Below are 14339 nucleotides of genomic sequence, written 5' to 3' on the forward strand. Positions count from 1 at the left end.
TGGGGAGGTTACAAAGTGATCTGGCTGTCCCTGGCACTCTGCTCACAGTAGGGGCCTAGTACAACACTCTGTATACAGTAGTTGCCCAGTACAACACTCTGTTCACAGCAAGTGCCCAGTTCAGTGCTCTGCACACAACAGTGGCCCAGTATAGCACTCTGCACACAGTAGGGGCCTGGTACAGCAATCTGTACACAGTAGGAATGTAGTACAGTGGTCTGCACTCAGTAGGGGCCCAGTACAGCACTCTGCACCCAGTAGGTGACCAGTACAGCTCTCTTCTCACAGTAGGTGCCTAGTACAGCGCTCTACACACAGTAAGTTCCCAGTACAGCGCTGTGCACATAGTAGGTGCTCAGGACAGCAGTGGAAAGAGCACGGGCTTTTGAGTCAGAGGTCAGGGGTTCAAATCCCGGCTCCACCAGTTGTCAGCTGTGTGACTTTGGGCAACTCACTTCACTTCTCTGTGCCTCAGTTACCTCATCAGTAAAATGGGGATTAAGACTGTGAGCCCCCCGTGGGACAACCTGATCACCTTGTAACTTCCCCAGCGCTTTGAACAGTGCTTTGCACATAGTAAGTGCTTAATAAATGCCATTATTATTATTATCTATGCTATTACATCTAGTACAGTGCTAAGCACTTAGTACAGTGCTTAATAAATATGATTAATGAATGAATCTATGCAGTATGCATCTGAGACTTTGACCCTCCTACCATAGGCAATCAGTACAATGCTCCACACGGTGATGCTAATTAAATAATGCTACTCCTAATGATGCTGCTGCAAGAGCTGTGGCATCCCCCAAAGTGGTGGGAAACAATTTTAGGCTTGGTTCTTCTCAACTCCTGGGTATTATCATCATCATCATCAATCATATTTATTGAGCGCTTACTATGTGCAGAGCACTGTACTAAGTGCTTGGGAAGTACAAATTGGCAACATATAGAGACAGTCCCTACCCAACAGTGGGCACACAGTCTAAAAGGGGGAGACAGAGAACAAAACCAAACATACTAACAAAATAAAATAAACAGAATAGATATGTACAAGTAAAATAAATAAATAAATAAATAGAGTAATAAATATGTACAAACATATATCCATATATACAGGTGCTGTGGGGAAGGGAAGGAGGTAAGATGGGGGGGGGATGGAGAGGGGGACGAGGGGGAGAGGAAGGAAGGGGCTCAGTCTGGGAAGGCCTGCTGGAGGAGGTGAGCTCTCAGTAGGGCCTTGAAGGGTATGTCATGCCATGGGTTATCTAGGAGGTCTGGATATAGCTGGGCCAACTCACCCCTCCAACACCTCCTTCGGAATTCATTAGGCTTCCCACTCTTTTCATTCCTTCCCAGTTCAAGGCAGTATGGTCCAGTAGAAAGAACACAGGGTTGGGAGTTAGAGGAACTGGGTTTTGGTTCCAGCTTCATCATCACTTGCCAGCTGTGTGAACTTTAGTTTTTTTCTGGGCTTCTGTTTCCCCATCTGAAAACTGGAGATCGAAGATCTATTCTTCCTCTCACATTCATTCAGTCGTATTTATTGAGCGCTTACTGTGTGCGGAGCACTGTGCTAAACGCTTGGGAAGTACAAGTTGGCAACGTATAGAGACGGTCCCTACCCAACAGCGGGCTCACAGTCAAGAAGACAGCCTATGAGCCTCAAGGGGGGCTGGGACTGTGTCCAAACTGATTAACCGGTAGCAACCCCAGCGTGTAGTAAGCGCTCAAAAATAATAATGATGGTAATCGGAATCACTAAGGCAAATTAATACACTAACACACCCCTAAACACAGGAACACAAACACATTGTCAAGCACACACAGTTCTACTGCAAAGCAGCCGTTTAAGGGGATTTCACCAAGGAGGTACCGCCCTCCTCTCTCTCTTCACGGGGGATTCCTGTTGATGACAGAGCAAAGTCGTAGAGTCAGCCGGGGGCTTCGGAAAAGAATGAGAAAAACACCAGAGAGACCCTCTGAAAGCCCTGGTGGGATTTGTAACGTCCGAAGGGGTCTGCAGAGCGTTCTGCTTTGAGTTGAAATGATTGCCTGAGCGTGTTCCCGTCTTTTTTTGTGTGCATAGAATGGAGGACGTTCCGAGAATGCCAAGTAGTTGAGATTTGAAGTGATGCCTATAGTGAGGTTATGTATCTGTCTAGGTGGAGCAGGAACAAAGAAAAACTTAGGAATTTGTCTTGAAGGTGGGCGGAAAGTAATCAATCAATCAATCGTATTTATTGAGCGCTTACTGTGTGCAGAGCACTGTACTAAGCGCTTAACAAATTAGCATTTGTTTGATACGGGAGAATTGGCTTTGCCCCTGCGTTGGTGTGAAAGTGTGTTTAATAATAATAATAATAATAATAATAATAATAATAGCATTTATTAAGCACTTACTATGTGCCAAGTGCTGGGGTGGTTACAAGGTGATCAGGTTGGCCCACGGGGGGCTCACAGTCTTAATCCGCCTCTAGATGTTGCCAATTTGGACTTCCCAAGCGCTTAGTACAGTGCTGTGCACACAGTAAGCGCTCAATAAATACGATTGATTGATTGATTGACTGTGAGCCCATTGTTGGATAGGGACCGTCTCTATATGTTGCCAACTTGGACTTCCCAAGCGCTTAGTACAGTGCTCTGCACACAGTAAACACTCAATAAATACGATTGAATGAATAAATGAATTAATCCCCATTTTACAGAGGAGGGAACTGAGGCCCAGAGAAGCGAAGTGACTTGCCCAAAGTCACACAGCTGACAGTCCGCGGGGCCGGGATTTGAACCCATGACCTCTGACTCCAAAGCCCGGGCTCTTTCCACTGAGCCACGCTGCTTCTGGACGAGTTATGTTTGAATGAATTGGCCAGTGTTGTGGAAACGTGTATTGTTCATTGAAGATAAATTCCTAGCTGAATTTGGGGAGCTCCGCATATTGAGTCCTTTTATTGGCCTGGGGTTTTTAATTCTTCTCCCAACTATTTTGAAATCACCCAGTAACTTGCAACAAATTTGCAGGCTTGGGGGTAGGAAACTTAACTAATTTGCCTTCAGGGCCAGAGCTAGCAGTTTGGGAGGTCTAAAGGGAACTCCTTTGAGAGAAGGCACCTCCCTCCAGCAAAGGGTTGCCTCCCTCTCAGTGAATGGCAGTGAATGGTTGCCCTTCTCACTGAGCCCACTGTTGCGTAGGGACCGTCTCTATATGTTGCCAACTTGTACTTCCCAAGCGCTTAGTACAGTGCTCTGCACACAGTAAGCGCTCAATAAAGATGATTGAATGAATGAATGAAAGGCACCACCCTCTAGAAACTACAATGGCGGTAATAACAATAATAATAATAATTTTGGTATTTGTTAAGCACTTACTATGTGCCAAGCACTGTTTTAAGTGCTGGGGGAGATACAAAGTGATCAGGTTGTCCCACGTGGGGCTCACAGTCCTCATCCCCATTTTACAGATGAGGTAACTGAGGCCCAGAGAAGTTAAGTGACTTGCCCACAGTCACACAGCTGACAAATGGTGGAGTCGGGATTAGAACCCACTACCTCTGACTCTCAAGCCCACGCTTTTGCCACTGAGCCACACTGTAATTGGGAGTGAATTGGGAGAGAAGCAGCGTGGCTCAGTGGAAAGAGCCCAGGCTTTGGAGTCAGAGGTCATGGGTTCAAATTCCCCCTCCGCCACTCATCAACTGTGTGACTTTGGGCAAGTCACTTAACTTCTCTGGGCCTCAGTTACCTCATCTGTAAAATGGGGATTAAGACTGTGAGCCCCAAATGGGGCAACCTGATCACCTTGTAAATTCCCCAGTGCTTAGAACAGTGCTCTGCACATAGTAAGCGCTTAATAAATGCCATTATAATTATAATTATTATTATTATTTACCATTGTTCTCCAAGCCTAGGAATAACTGTAGGGGTGGTGATTTAATCATTATTAAAGCAGCGTGGCTCAGTGGAAAGAGCCCGGGCTTGGGAGTCAGAGGTCATGGGTTCTAATCCCTGCTCTGCTACATGTCTGCTGTGTGACCCTGGGGAAGTCACTTAACTTCTCTGTGCCTCGGTTACCTCATCTGTAAAACGGGGATGAAGACTGTGAACCCTCCGTGGGACAACCTGATCACCTTGTAACCTCCCCAGAGCTTAGAACAGTGCTTTGCACATAGTAAGTGCTTAATAAATGCCATCATTATTATTCTCTGAGCCTCAGTGACCTCATCTGTAAAATGGGGATTAAGACTGTGAGCCCCACGTGGGACAACCTGATCACCTTGCACCCCCCCAGCGCTTAGAACAGTGCTCTGCACATAGTAAGCGCGTAACAAATGCCATCATAATTAGTATTATTATTATTCTGCCTCTGACAGGGTCCCAGTCCCGCCCCTGCTGAGGAGCTTGCTGGGGAAGCAGCGTGGCTTAGTGGATCAAGCCCCGGCCTGGGAGCTAAAAGGACCTGGGTTCGAATCCTGACTCCACCACTTGTCTTCTAGATGACCCTGGCAAGTCACTTCACTTCTCTGGACCTCAGTTACCTCATCTGTATAATGGGGATTAAGGTAGTGAGCCCCATGTGGGACAGGGACTGTGTCCAGCCTGATTAGCTTGTATCTACCCCAGGACTTAGAACGGTGCTTGGCACATAGTAAATGCTTAACAAGCATTATTATTATTATTATTTATTATTTTGTATCGAATCGGCTGGGAGCATTGCTGTCTGCCTCTCCTGCCACCAACGTTCAGTCCCATGTCACCTTGGCCATGGAAATGATAATATTAATTATAATAATGATGGTATTTGTTAAACACTTACTATGTGCCAAGCACTGTTCTAAGCACTGGGGTAATCAGGGGGTCCCACATGGGGCTCACACTCTTAAACCCCATTTTACAGATGAGGTAACCGGGGCACAGAGAGGTGAAGTGACTTGCCCAAAGTCACACAGCTGGGAAGTGGTGGAGCTGGGATTAGAATCCAAGCCCGGGCTCTTGATGCTGAAAGGATGCCTGTATCTAACCCCATGCCAAGGACAGTGCGTGGCCCAACAGATACCCTACATAGAGAAGCAGCATGGCTCAATGGAAAGAGCCCGGGCTTGGGAGTCAGAGGTCATGGGTTCAAATCCTGGCTCTGCCAATTGTCAGCTGTGTGACTTTGGGCAAGTCACTTCTCTGTGCTTCAGTTACCTCGCCTGTAAAATGAAGGTGAAGACTGTGAGCCCCCGCGTGGGACAACCTGATCACCTTGTAACGTCCCCAGTGCTTAGAACAGTGCTTTGCACCTAGTAATCGCTTAATAAATGCCATTATTATTATTATTACCTAGCATTTGCACTAGTTTTTCCCCTTTCCAGTTCTCTTGGTTTAAGGCAGCTGGAGTGGAATTATGCCCCAGCTACCCACAGGGCCGCTCAGTGGATTTTTATGTTGAAGTTTCAAGAGCGTCTAGTGAACCTTAGCTTTTGTCTCCCAGAATAATCCCCGTTTCCACTTACACCCACTCACACAAACACTCTCTCCAAGACAGAGGTAAGCAGGTCAGACGGGAACATCAGCATAGGCAGAGATCTTAGGCTCCCTCTCCCAGAGCGAACCGTAGAACCCTTCTCCTCATTAGACTTCACGTAGAAACCCAGCCATTCCTGCCCTCTGGATTGGAAGAGATAATCAGCGGGACAATTTCAGAAGGAATAAATAAGCAGCCTTTGGAGAGTGTCTGACTGCATCTGGATGGATTGTATTTTATCTACCTGCACCTAGCACAGATCTTGGCACATCAGTGCTTTAACACATTCCACGAGAACAATTATTAATAAATAAGCAGGCTTTGACAATTGGGTAGAGAAGCAGCATGGCTCAGTGGAAGGAGCAGGGGCTTTCACATCTGCCGTACTCTCCAAAGAGCTGCTAGTACAGTGTCCTGCTCACACCCGTCTTATAAATACTATTGATTGAGAGACTGGAATACTAAATTATTTCAAGGTCATGCAACTAGGCTTTATACTAGGATCTGTACTCTTTACTCACCCCTCCACCAGCCCCATAGCACTTTTATCCATATCTGTAATTTATTTATATTTTTCTCTCTCCCTCTAGACCCTAAGCTCGTTGTGGGCAAGGAGCAAGTCTTACCAACTTTGCTGCGCCGTACTCTCCCAAGCACTTGGTAAAGTGCTCTGCACACACTGAGCACTTAATACCATTGACTGATTGAAGCATCCATTCATTCAATCGTATTTATTGAGCGCTTACTGCGTGCAGAGCACTGTACTAAGCGCTCGGGAAGTACAAGTTGGCAGGCAGTGAATTGTCCACAAAGCTGCATAGCTGTCTGGTACAAATAGCTTTGGAATTCAGGCAGTATGAAGTATCAAATCTATGTGTTTCTGAACTAAAATGTCCTTGCCGGAAATCATCATGTAAAGCAAGGAACTGAAAATAAAGGGAAGGGAAATAGTTTCATTCTTCAGAGAATCAGAAATAATACAATGAAAAGAGACATGCATTATGAGTTTCTATTTGCCTTATGTAATGTGAGAAAATGTAAACACAAGAAGCAACTGTTTATATCTCATTGATTTCTTGTAATGCTGTAAAAAAAAATACTCCTTTAAGATGATTTGCTTTTTAAAATTGTCTGAGGAATAACTCTCTGAAGATCAATTCTTTCTGCATAGCTGAAAAAGAAATCATAGCTTTGCCATTCAAATAACATATTCCCTCTCGTGGCTTTTCATTACATACAGCATATCCCCTTCCCGCCCCGACCCTGAAAATCCCAGAACTCTCTCCCAAGCCTTCCTGAACACCTGTCTCCTCCAGAGAGCCTTCTCTGATTAATTTGTACCATCCCAGTTTCTCTTATCTCAACGGCATCTTTAGCACATATGTGCGTATCAGTTCATATATTCACATTTCTTCATTTTCTGATATATTTATCCATTATCCTGTTGTTACCAGGTTTATCTCATATTTTCCCCTACTTCTCTGCCACCCATAAATGGGTATGCCTGTCTCCCCCAGTTCACTATGCACCTTGAGGTCAAGGACTTTGGTTGTACCCTCCCAAGTGTCTAGTGCAGTGCTGAACACCCAGTAGGTGCCCAGTAAATTCTATTTTTTTTTTTTACCAATAAGTCTACCAACTGTTATACTGTACTCTCCAACAGGCTTAGTACAGTTCTCTGCACACAGTAAGAAATCAATGAATACAACCGATTGATTATGGAATGAACAAGAAACTGAATCTTAATTCCATTCCTAATCCTCATCTCTCCTAAAATCCCTGAGTCCTTTTTGCCCTTCCTCTCAAACTAAGAAAATGGCATCTCTGGCAGTGGGATTTTGAGTTAGTCATTTAGCTTCTTGGGGCCTTAGTTCCCTGATCGGTGAATTGGGGGCAAAAATGTCAGGCTCAGCTGCCACTTGTGCAACGGAACAAGATGATTGAGACATGAGGAAACAAAGTGCTATGGGAATCCATCGTAGTTTTAACGTATCCAGGGGGCAGGTGGCAGGGAGCTTTAAGGACCACCCCCCACCCCCAACCTGTCCACCCAAGATGAGTTGCCTCGCTGGTATCCACATCCCATTGGTGATAATTTCAGGATTCCACATAGCTCTTCCCAGAGTGTGGGGGATTTGGCGAGACAGATCGTTAATCCCTGAAATCTCAACAGGTTTAAATTCATCTCAGTTTGTTTGGATTTTTCAGCTATGCCCGGGCATTTATTCCCTGATGGAGCCCATAATTTTTTTTCAATTTCCTTTTCAGCTTGTGCTTTATGCTGGCAGACAACAAATGGGAAAAGAATTGAGCGCATCGCCAGAGAGGGATAGAAGTCAGGAGCTGGTAAGTAGGTGAATCGATTTCGGATACCCAAAAATCTTCTCAATGAGTGATACATGCGATATCTAGCCAATACATTATCAGGGAAACAAGACCGATTATTTATGTCCTTTGAATTTGAATTGCTCCTGGGTTTTCTAGCTCTTTTATCATTTGCATGGTTTATATACCAGTAGAAAATAACTCTGTGTCCAGGTGTTTGGTTCCGGTAAGGATCGTGCAAGATAGAGTAGCGTTTCTCCTTCCGAAACATGGAATTAATGAGTATTCCCTTGCCAGGGTTGTCTGTGGTGTTTACACCAACACTGCAAAAAGAAAACGAGTCCTCTCTGCAGAGGAGTGATGTAATGAGCCTCAATTTGCTCCTTAACTAGTGGAATAGATCACCGTTTTTCTCCTCTCTTTTTTCCGTCACCACTGGCTTTTGAAGACGACTTCTCATTCTATGTCTGCATCCTGCTATTCCTAGCTTGGGTTTTGTCTCAAATGGGCGTATGTAGTGATCATAAGACACGTTGAACATCACACATCTCTGACGCTTGCCATTTCTAAGGCGTCTTTTCCGAAAACCACGTCAGTGTCAGGAAGCACTTGAAAGAGGCCCAGAGGGTGAATGGTTTTTAGTGGTGATCTTTGATGGCTTGGGTCTTTTGGACGGTGTGGGAATGGGAAATGGGGAGCTGCAAAGCCAGGTTGAGTGACGTTCATCGGCAACCGGAAAGCTTTTGAGCTCAATGGAAACCACAATGTTGGGAAAGGGGACTCTCCAAACCTGAACCCTCCATGAGTAGGTATGATGTGGGTTCTCAAACTCCTAGGCAAAGTTAGTATACTTTCTCCAAACATTTTATCGTGCCCTTTTCTTTCATACAATTGCTGCACTGAGGGGAAAGGAAAAGGATATGGGGGTGGACGGAAGGGGGTTTGCTCTTTTTTATGGATTTATTCCATCAAAAGTTACTGAGGCCAATTAGGAAACTCTGTGTTGGGAGGGCTCCCGTTTTTCTCCACCGCCCCCCAGTCAGAACTCTGGGGGTCTGTGGGAATCAACCCTCCTTCCCACACAGGGAGAAACCCCCCACCAACCCCGGAAGCTGTGGGGACCGAATCCCCCGTAATGACCGTTAAAATGTTGAGAATGGCATTAGATCATTCAGAATCCCTTTGGAATGGGATCATACTTCTGACTCTTCAGATCAGGGCTGGCCGGCTCAAGAGCAGGGAAGAATCTGAGGATGGTTCCCTCCCCGTGGCAAGGGACTGCAGCCTTTGTGGTTATTCATCTGTTGTGTTTTCCCTGTTATTTCTGTCCTTGGTATCTACTGTCAAAGAAGCAGCGTGGCTCAGTTGAAAGAGCCCAGGCTTTGGAGTCAGAGTTCATGAGCTCAAATCCCGGCTCTGCCAATTGTCAGCTGTGTGACTTTGGGCAAGTTACTTCACTTCTCTGTGCCTCAGTTACCTCATCTGTAAAATGGGGGTTAAGACTGTGAGCCCCCCCTGGGGCAACCTGATCACCTTGTAACCTCCCCAGCGCTTAGAACAGTGCTTTGCACATAGTAAGCGCTTAATAAATGCCATTATTATTATTATTAATTCTCTGTTTTTAGATGTGAGCCTCCTATGGGCAAGTCTCAGCCGCTATCCTTGTCCCTCACCCCACCGCTTAGCATAAGGCTTCAAACCAAGTAAATGTTTAACAAGTACAAGGATATCAACAATATAATAACAATGTCTTTCAATAAAGTGCTTATCAATTGTCAAGCACTGTGCTAAGTACAGGGATAGATACACCACAATCAGAACAGGCACAGCCTCTATCCTACATGGGGCTCATAGCTGGAGAGGCAAGGGAGAACAGGCAATTCCTGTTAATAAGAATTAATTCCTTGTAATAAGAAGAATAATGATAATAATGCTGATGGTCATCACTACTTCAGGAAGAAGCTGAAAACGATTAACTTAGCATCGTTTTTAAAGAAGCTAATACCAATGGAAAGATTGAATGATTTGTTTTTGTTTCTGAAATGTAGCTGCACAACTGGTGCTCATGTTCCATTTTGTACAATGAAGAAATGGTGGCAAAGTATGTCGACAAAGACTCTAATCTTAATTAAGAAGGCCTTTGTTGCAATATTCAGGCTTCTAAACTGAGATAAACATATTAAATATCGAATTGATTTTTATAATATGTAGAATTACCCATTTAGCATTGGGTTGGAATTCAGAATATTTTGATTACCTGTAACTAAAGCAGTAGTAATAGTAGTAGTGATATTGTTATCTATTGAGCATCCACTGAGTGCAGTGCACTGTACTAAGCATTTGGGAAGTATGAAAGAGGCACAACACCCATTTCCCTGCCCACAAGAAACTTCCATAGTATCTGCCCAGTAAATAGCAAATGAGGATGGATAACAATATGCCACTCTTACCCTTGCTATATATTTGGAAGAGTTCCGTGCCATTACCTGACTTATGAATGTACTGAATACAGCCACCCACCACCTCCACCTCTGGTAGCCAAATTTGAAGTATATTGCATTGCTCCATTTTATTTGATGCAATATAAAGACATATTTGGGAAAAGTTCTAGGAAATGTTTCAACCAGTGCTCTGAAGTCATGGTAATAGAAAATGAATTGGCATGATTAAATTGGTTAATGCTCCATCTCTTCTCCTGTAGGAACTTCATTCAGTAGCAATACATGATGTAGATGGATGTAGATGGATGTAGATGGACCAACAAGGATGTTGGTCAATTATATAGGCTGTGGGATAATCCGAATCAACCTGTATTGTACCCAGTTTGGTTACATTACATTAACGGGAGACATATTACAAGTTATGAATTATGCAACAGGGCCCGCGTGCATATTTTAACAATTTCTGCAAGCAACTTTAAAAGGAAAGATAGACTTTTAAAATATTGGATATTTAAAATTTGACTGCCAGCCATCTAAGGAATCTCACTGAAATTAAACTACTCAATATGTGGATAAATGTAATTTTTATTTGCTCAGATTCTGAAGATAGCGTTGACAGTCATTTGACTTCCCCAAACCTAGTTCACTGAATACTGTTAAGGCATGTGTTTTCATGAATCTGTGTGGTTAGAGCGTGATGAGAGCGAGGAGGGAGGATCTTCTCCAGACACGAATCCGCTCTGGTGGAACACCATCACCGCATCGGCCGAGGTACGACGTTGTTCTGCCTCCCGCCCTCCACCAGACCGGGCTGCCCCACAGGAGCTTATGGTTCTTTTTGTGGTTGAGCGGCTCTGGGGTGTCTAACACAGCCAGATAGCAGCTGAAGGCTGCTGACTAAAGAGTTCTGCCTCTCCATTCATTCATTCGGTCGTATTTATTGAGCGCTTACTGTGTGCAAAGTACTGTACTAAACGCTTGGGAAGTACAACTCGGCAACAGATAGAGACGGTCCCTACCCAACAACGGGCTCACAGTCTAGAAGGGGGAGACAGACGACAAAACAAAACATGTAGACAGGTGTCAATACCATCAGAATAAATAGAATTATAGCTATATACACGTCATTAATAAAATAGAGTAATAAATATGCACAATCTCTAGACTGTAAGCTCTTTCTAGATGGGGAGTTTGTTTATTGTTATATTGTACTCTCCCAAGCACATAGTACAGTTCTGTGCACATAGTAATCGCTCAATAAATACAGTTGATTGACTGACAATAATTTAGCAATTTATGTAGGAAAATATCCATCATGGTGACTTCTGTTACTCTTCTACCCCTGAGTCCATTCATTCCCATTGGATCAACGGTGACTACATTGTGATTTCTCCATAACACAAATTGGAACACCTAACTCCTTCATTACTGCAGAAATGACTGTCCATGCAAGCGATCACATTCACCAGTCCAGGATGTACACACTCAAGTTTACCTTCCTTAGGGTTCTTTCAGCTTTCAATTTTAAACTTTGGGAGAGAGAGAGAGATCTAGTGATCAAACATTTCTAGGTATTGCTATAATAATAATAATAATAATGGTATTTGTTAAGTGCTTACTATGTGCCAAGCACTATTCTAAGTGCCGGGGGGAGATACAAGGTAATCAGGGTGTCCCACGAGGGGCTCACAATCTTAATCCCCATTTTACAGATGAGGTCACTGAGGCCCAGAGAAGTGAAGTGACTTGCCCACAGTCACACAGCTGACAAGTGGCAGAGCCGGGATTAGAACCCAGGACCTCTGACTCCAAAGCCTGGGCTCTTTCCACTGAAACATGCTACTAGAGAGCCCTGATGTGAAGCCTTATTCATGTGGGCTTCGTTGGGAGGAAGCCAACTCAGGATCCCCTGGATTTTGTTGTCTCTCCGGGCCTCTTCCTGAGGGAGCCACAGGTCCGCTATCCACGGAATGGATCTGCAACTGAGCCGACAACTAACACCCTCCATGAGGGAAGCAGCCTCCAGCCTGGGCCTTTGTGTGTGGATTGTAAGATTGTGAGCATTGTGAGCAACAAATTCATCTGTTTAGTGTTGTACTGTTCTCTCCCAAGCGCTTAGTTCAGTGCTCTGCACACTGTAAGTGTTCAATATATAGAACCATATGAATGAATACCGCAAGCTTTAGGGAGCAACCCCAGAGAAGGTCACCCTGTCTATCCCTGACCGCATTTCTGTCACCCCTCACGGGGACCTCCAATTGGCCTGAGCCGGGCTTCTCCTTCCTCTCCTGACTGTGAGAACCAGGGTGGCCATTTTAGGCTTCATTAATGATCCTACTGATAACGATGATGATGGTTAAGCACTAACTACGTGCTGACCACTATGCCTATTGCCCGGGGTACGTATGAGATAATCAGATCCTGTAACACATGGGTTTCATCGTCCTTCATTTAGGGAGCTAGGAAATGGTAACCTGTGAAGAAAGGTTTAGAAAAAAGATTTGGTTTCAGCCAACATTTTCAGGTAGGTCAGGAAGGGTTCCCAGTCGGGGCTTTCTCCCCAAATCTCTCCCAGCCCAAAGCTCTAAAGTTGAGCAACTTGAACTCTGAGAGGCAGAAACAACTTACCCTCGGTAAAGATGTCAGGCAAATGCACCTCCCATCTCCCAGCCCAGTTCACCCCCAAACCTATCTCCCCACCCTCTTTTTCTCTCCTCTTCCTCTCTTCCCTTATTTCCCTCTTCCCCTCGTCCCCTCAGCCCCTTTTCTCCCCTTTCCCTCTTCCCCCTCTTGCTCTCACTCACTTTCTCTCTCCTTTCCTACCTCCCTTTCCTTTGATGATGGCTGCCTTCGTTTTCAGGGTGAACCCTGCCTGAAAGTGTGTCAGAGGGGATGCATCGGAGAGGGAAAATTCCCCACACCCCCAAAAGAAGGATTCATCCGATCACTCAGCAGCATATATTGAGCACTTTCTGTGTGCAGGGCACTGTACTAAACACAGAAGGTTCAATGGGGTTCCCCCATTGTTGGCTGGGCAGAGAGAAGTGATAAAAATGAAAGTGACCTTTGAAAGTCAGATCTGGGTTCTGCCAGACTTCAATTAGCAATGACATTTCAATAGATGATTATTAAAGATTTGAAGAGCATGCCTGATGTGGAGTACTGAGACAGGGGAAGCCCAGGAATAAATTAGGAGTCAACACTGAACTAGGAAGCAATGCCATCACAATGGCAGAATTTTACATCCTACCGGGGATCGTCAAGATTTCCAGGACCAAGGCAAAAAGTAATAAAGAGTCAAAATTCACTTTTAGTGCCCTGGGCTAGTTATGGGTTCTTTGTTCCTTAACGAGACGGTCTCCGAGCCGTGTTTGGAGAAGGCGACAGCGATGTCCGGCGCTTTATGGAAGCTGACAATTGTGTTTCTGAGTTGTTACGGTTAGAGTTGTGGACGATAATTAGTCAGCCGTTGTCAAGGAAAAGGAAACCGTTTGGTAACTCATCTGCTTGGCTCCCAAAGAAAGAAGCCATTTTTCGTGAGCAATAATTAGCTCAGGAAGGCAGAGGCTGTGGGAATCAGGAGCAGTGGCAACTTCTGAAATAATACTTTCAGCTTTATTAAGCACTTACTACAATCCAAGCGCTGGACTCTTGCCTGCAGACTTATCTTTGTCTTCTTTCTCCCAAGTGTTTAGTACAGTGTTCTGCCCTCAGTATGTGCTCGATCAATGTCATTGATTGATATAAAGTTACATGTTCATTGGTAGATGTAAAGTCTTTCTCATTCTGCAGGTGTAACCAATCCTCTCTTCCTCCAGTGCCTGAGCCGCTGAGGCTTCAGGGCACATTGATACTACACATTGTTCACCAAAATGATGGAGTCACCAGGCCTTTAAAAATAATAATAATAGTGGTAGTTGTTAAGTGCTTACTTTGGCCAAGTGAGGTCACATCTCCTCCAAAAGGCCTTGACCGATTTAAGCCCTCTTTTCCCTGGCTCCCTCTCCCTTCATCCATATCCTTGGATCTGTGACCTTGGGTAGGTACAACAGCCCCAGGCTTTGTCTCAC

The 14339-nt window shown here is 44.8% G+C and overlaps 1 long non-coding RNA gene across 1 annotated transcript in view; it reads left to right on the top strand.

Moving 5' to 3' along the window:
- LOC119937473 overlaps positions 1-14339 on the top strand; it is a 190101-nt gene that overhangs the window by 90054 nt on the left and 85708 nt on the right. The window contains exon 2 of the long non-coding RNA XR_005454120.1: positions 7772-7849. This is a non-coding gene — a long non-coding RNA (uncharacterized LOC119937473). The remainder of the gene's footprint in view (positions 1-7771; positions 7850-14339) is intronic.

Source organism: Tachyglossus aculeatus, chromosome 15, assembly GCF_015852505.1.
Source record: "Tachyglossus aculeatus isolate mTacAcu1 chromosome 15, mTacAcu1.pri, whole genome shotgun sequence".
Lineage (NCBI taxonomy): Eukaryota > Metazoa > Chordata > Mammalia > Monotremata > Tachyglossidae > Tachyglossus > Tachyglossus aculeatus.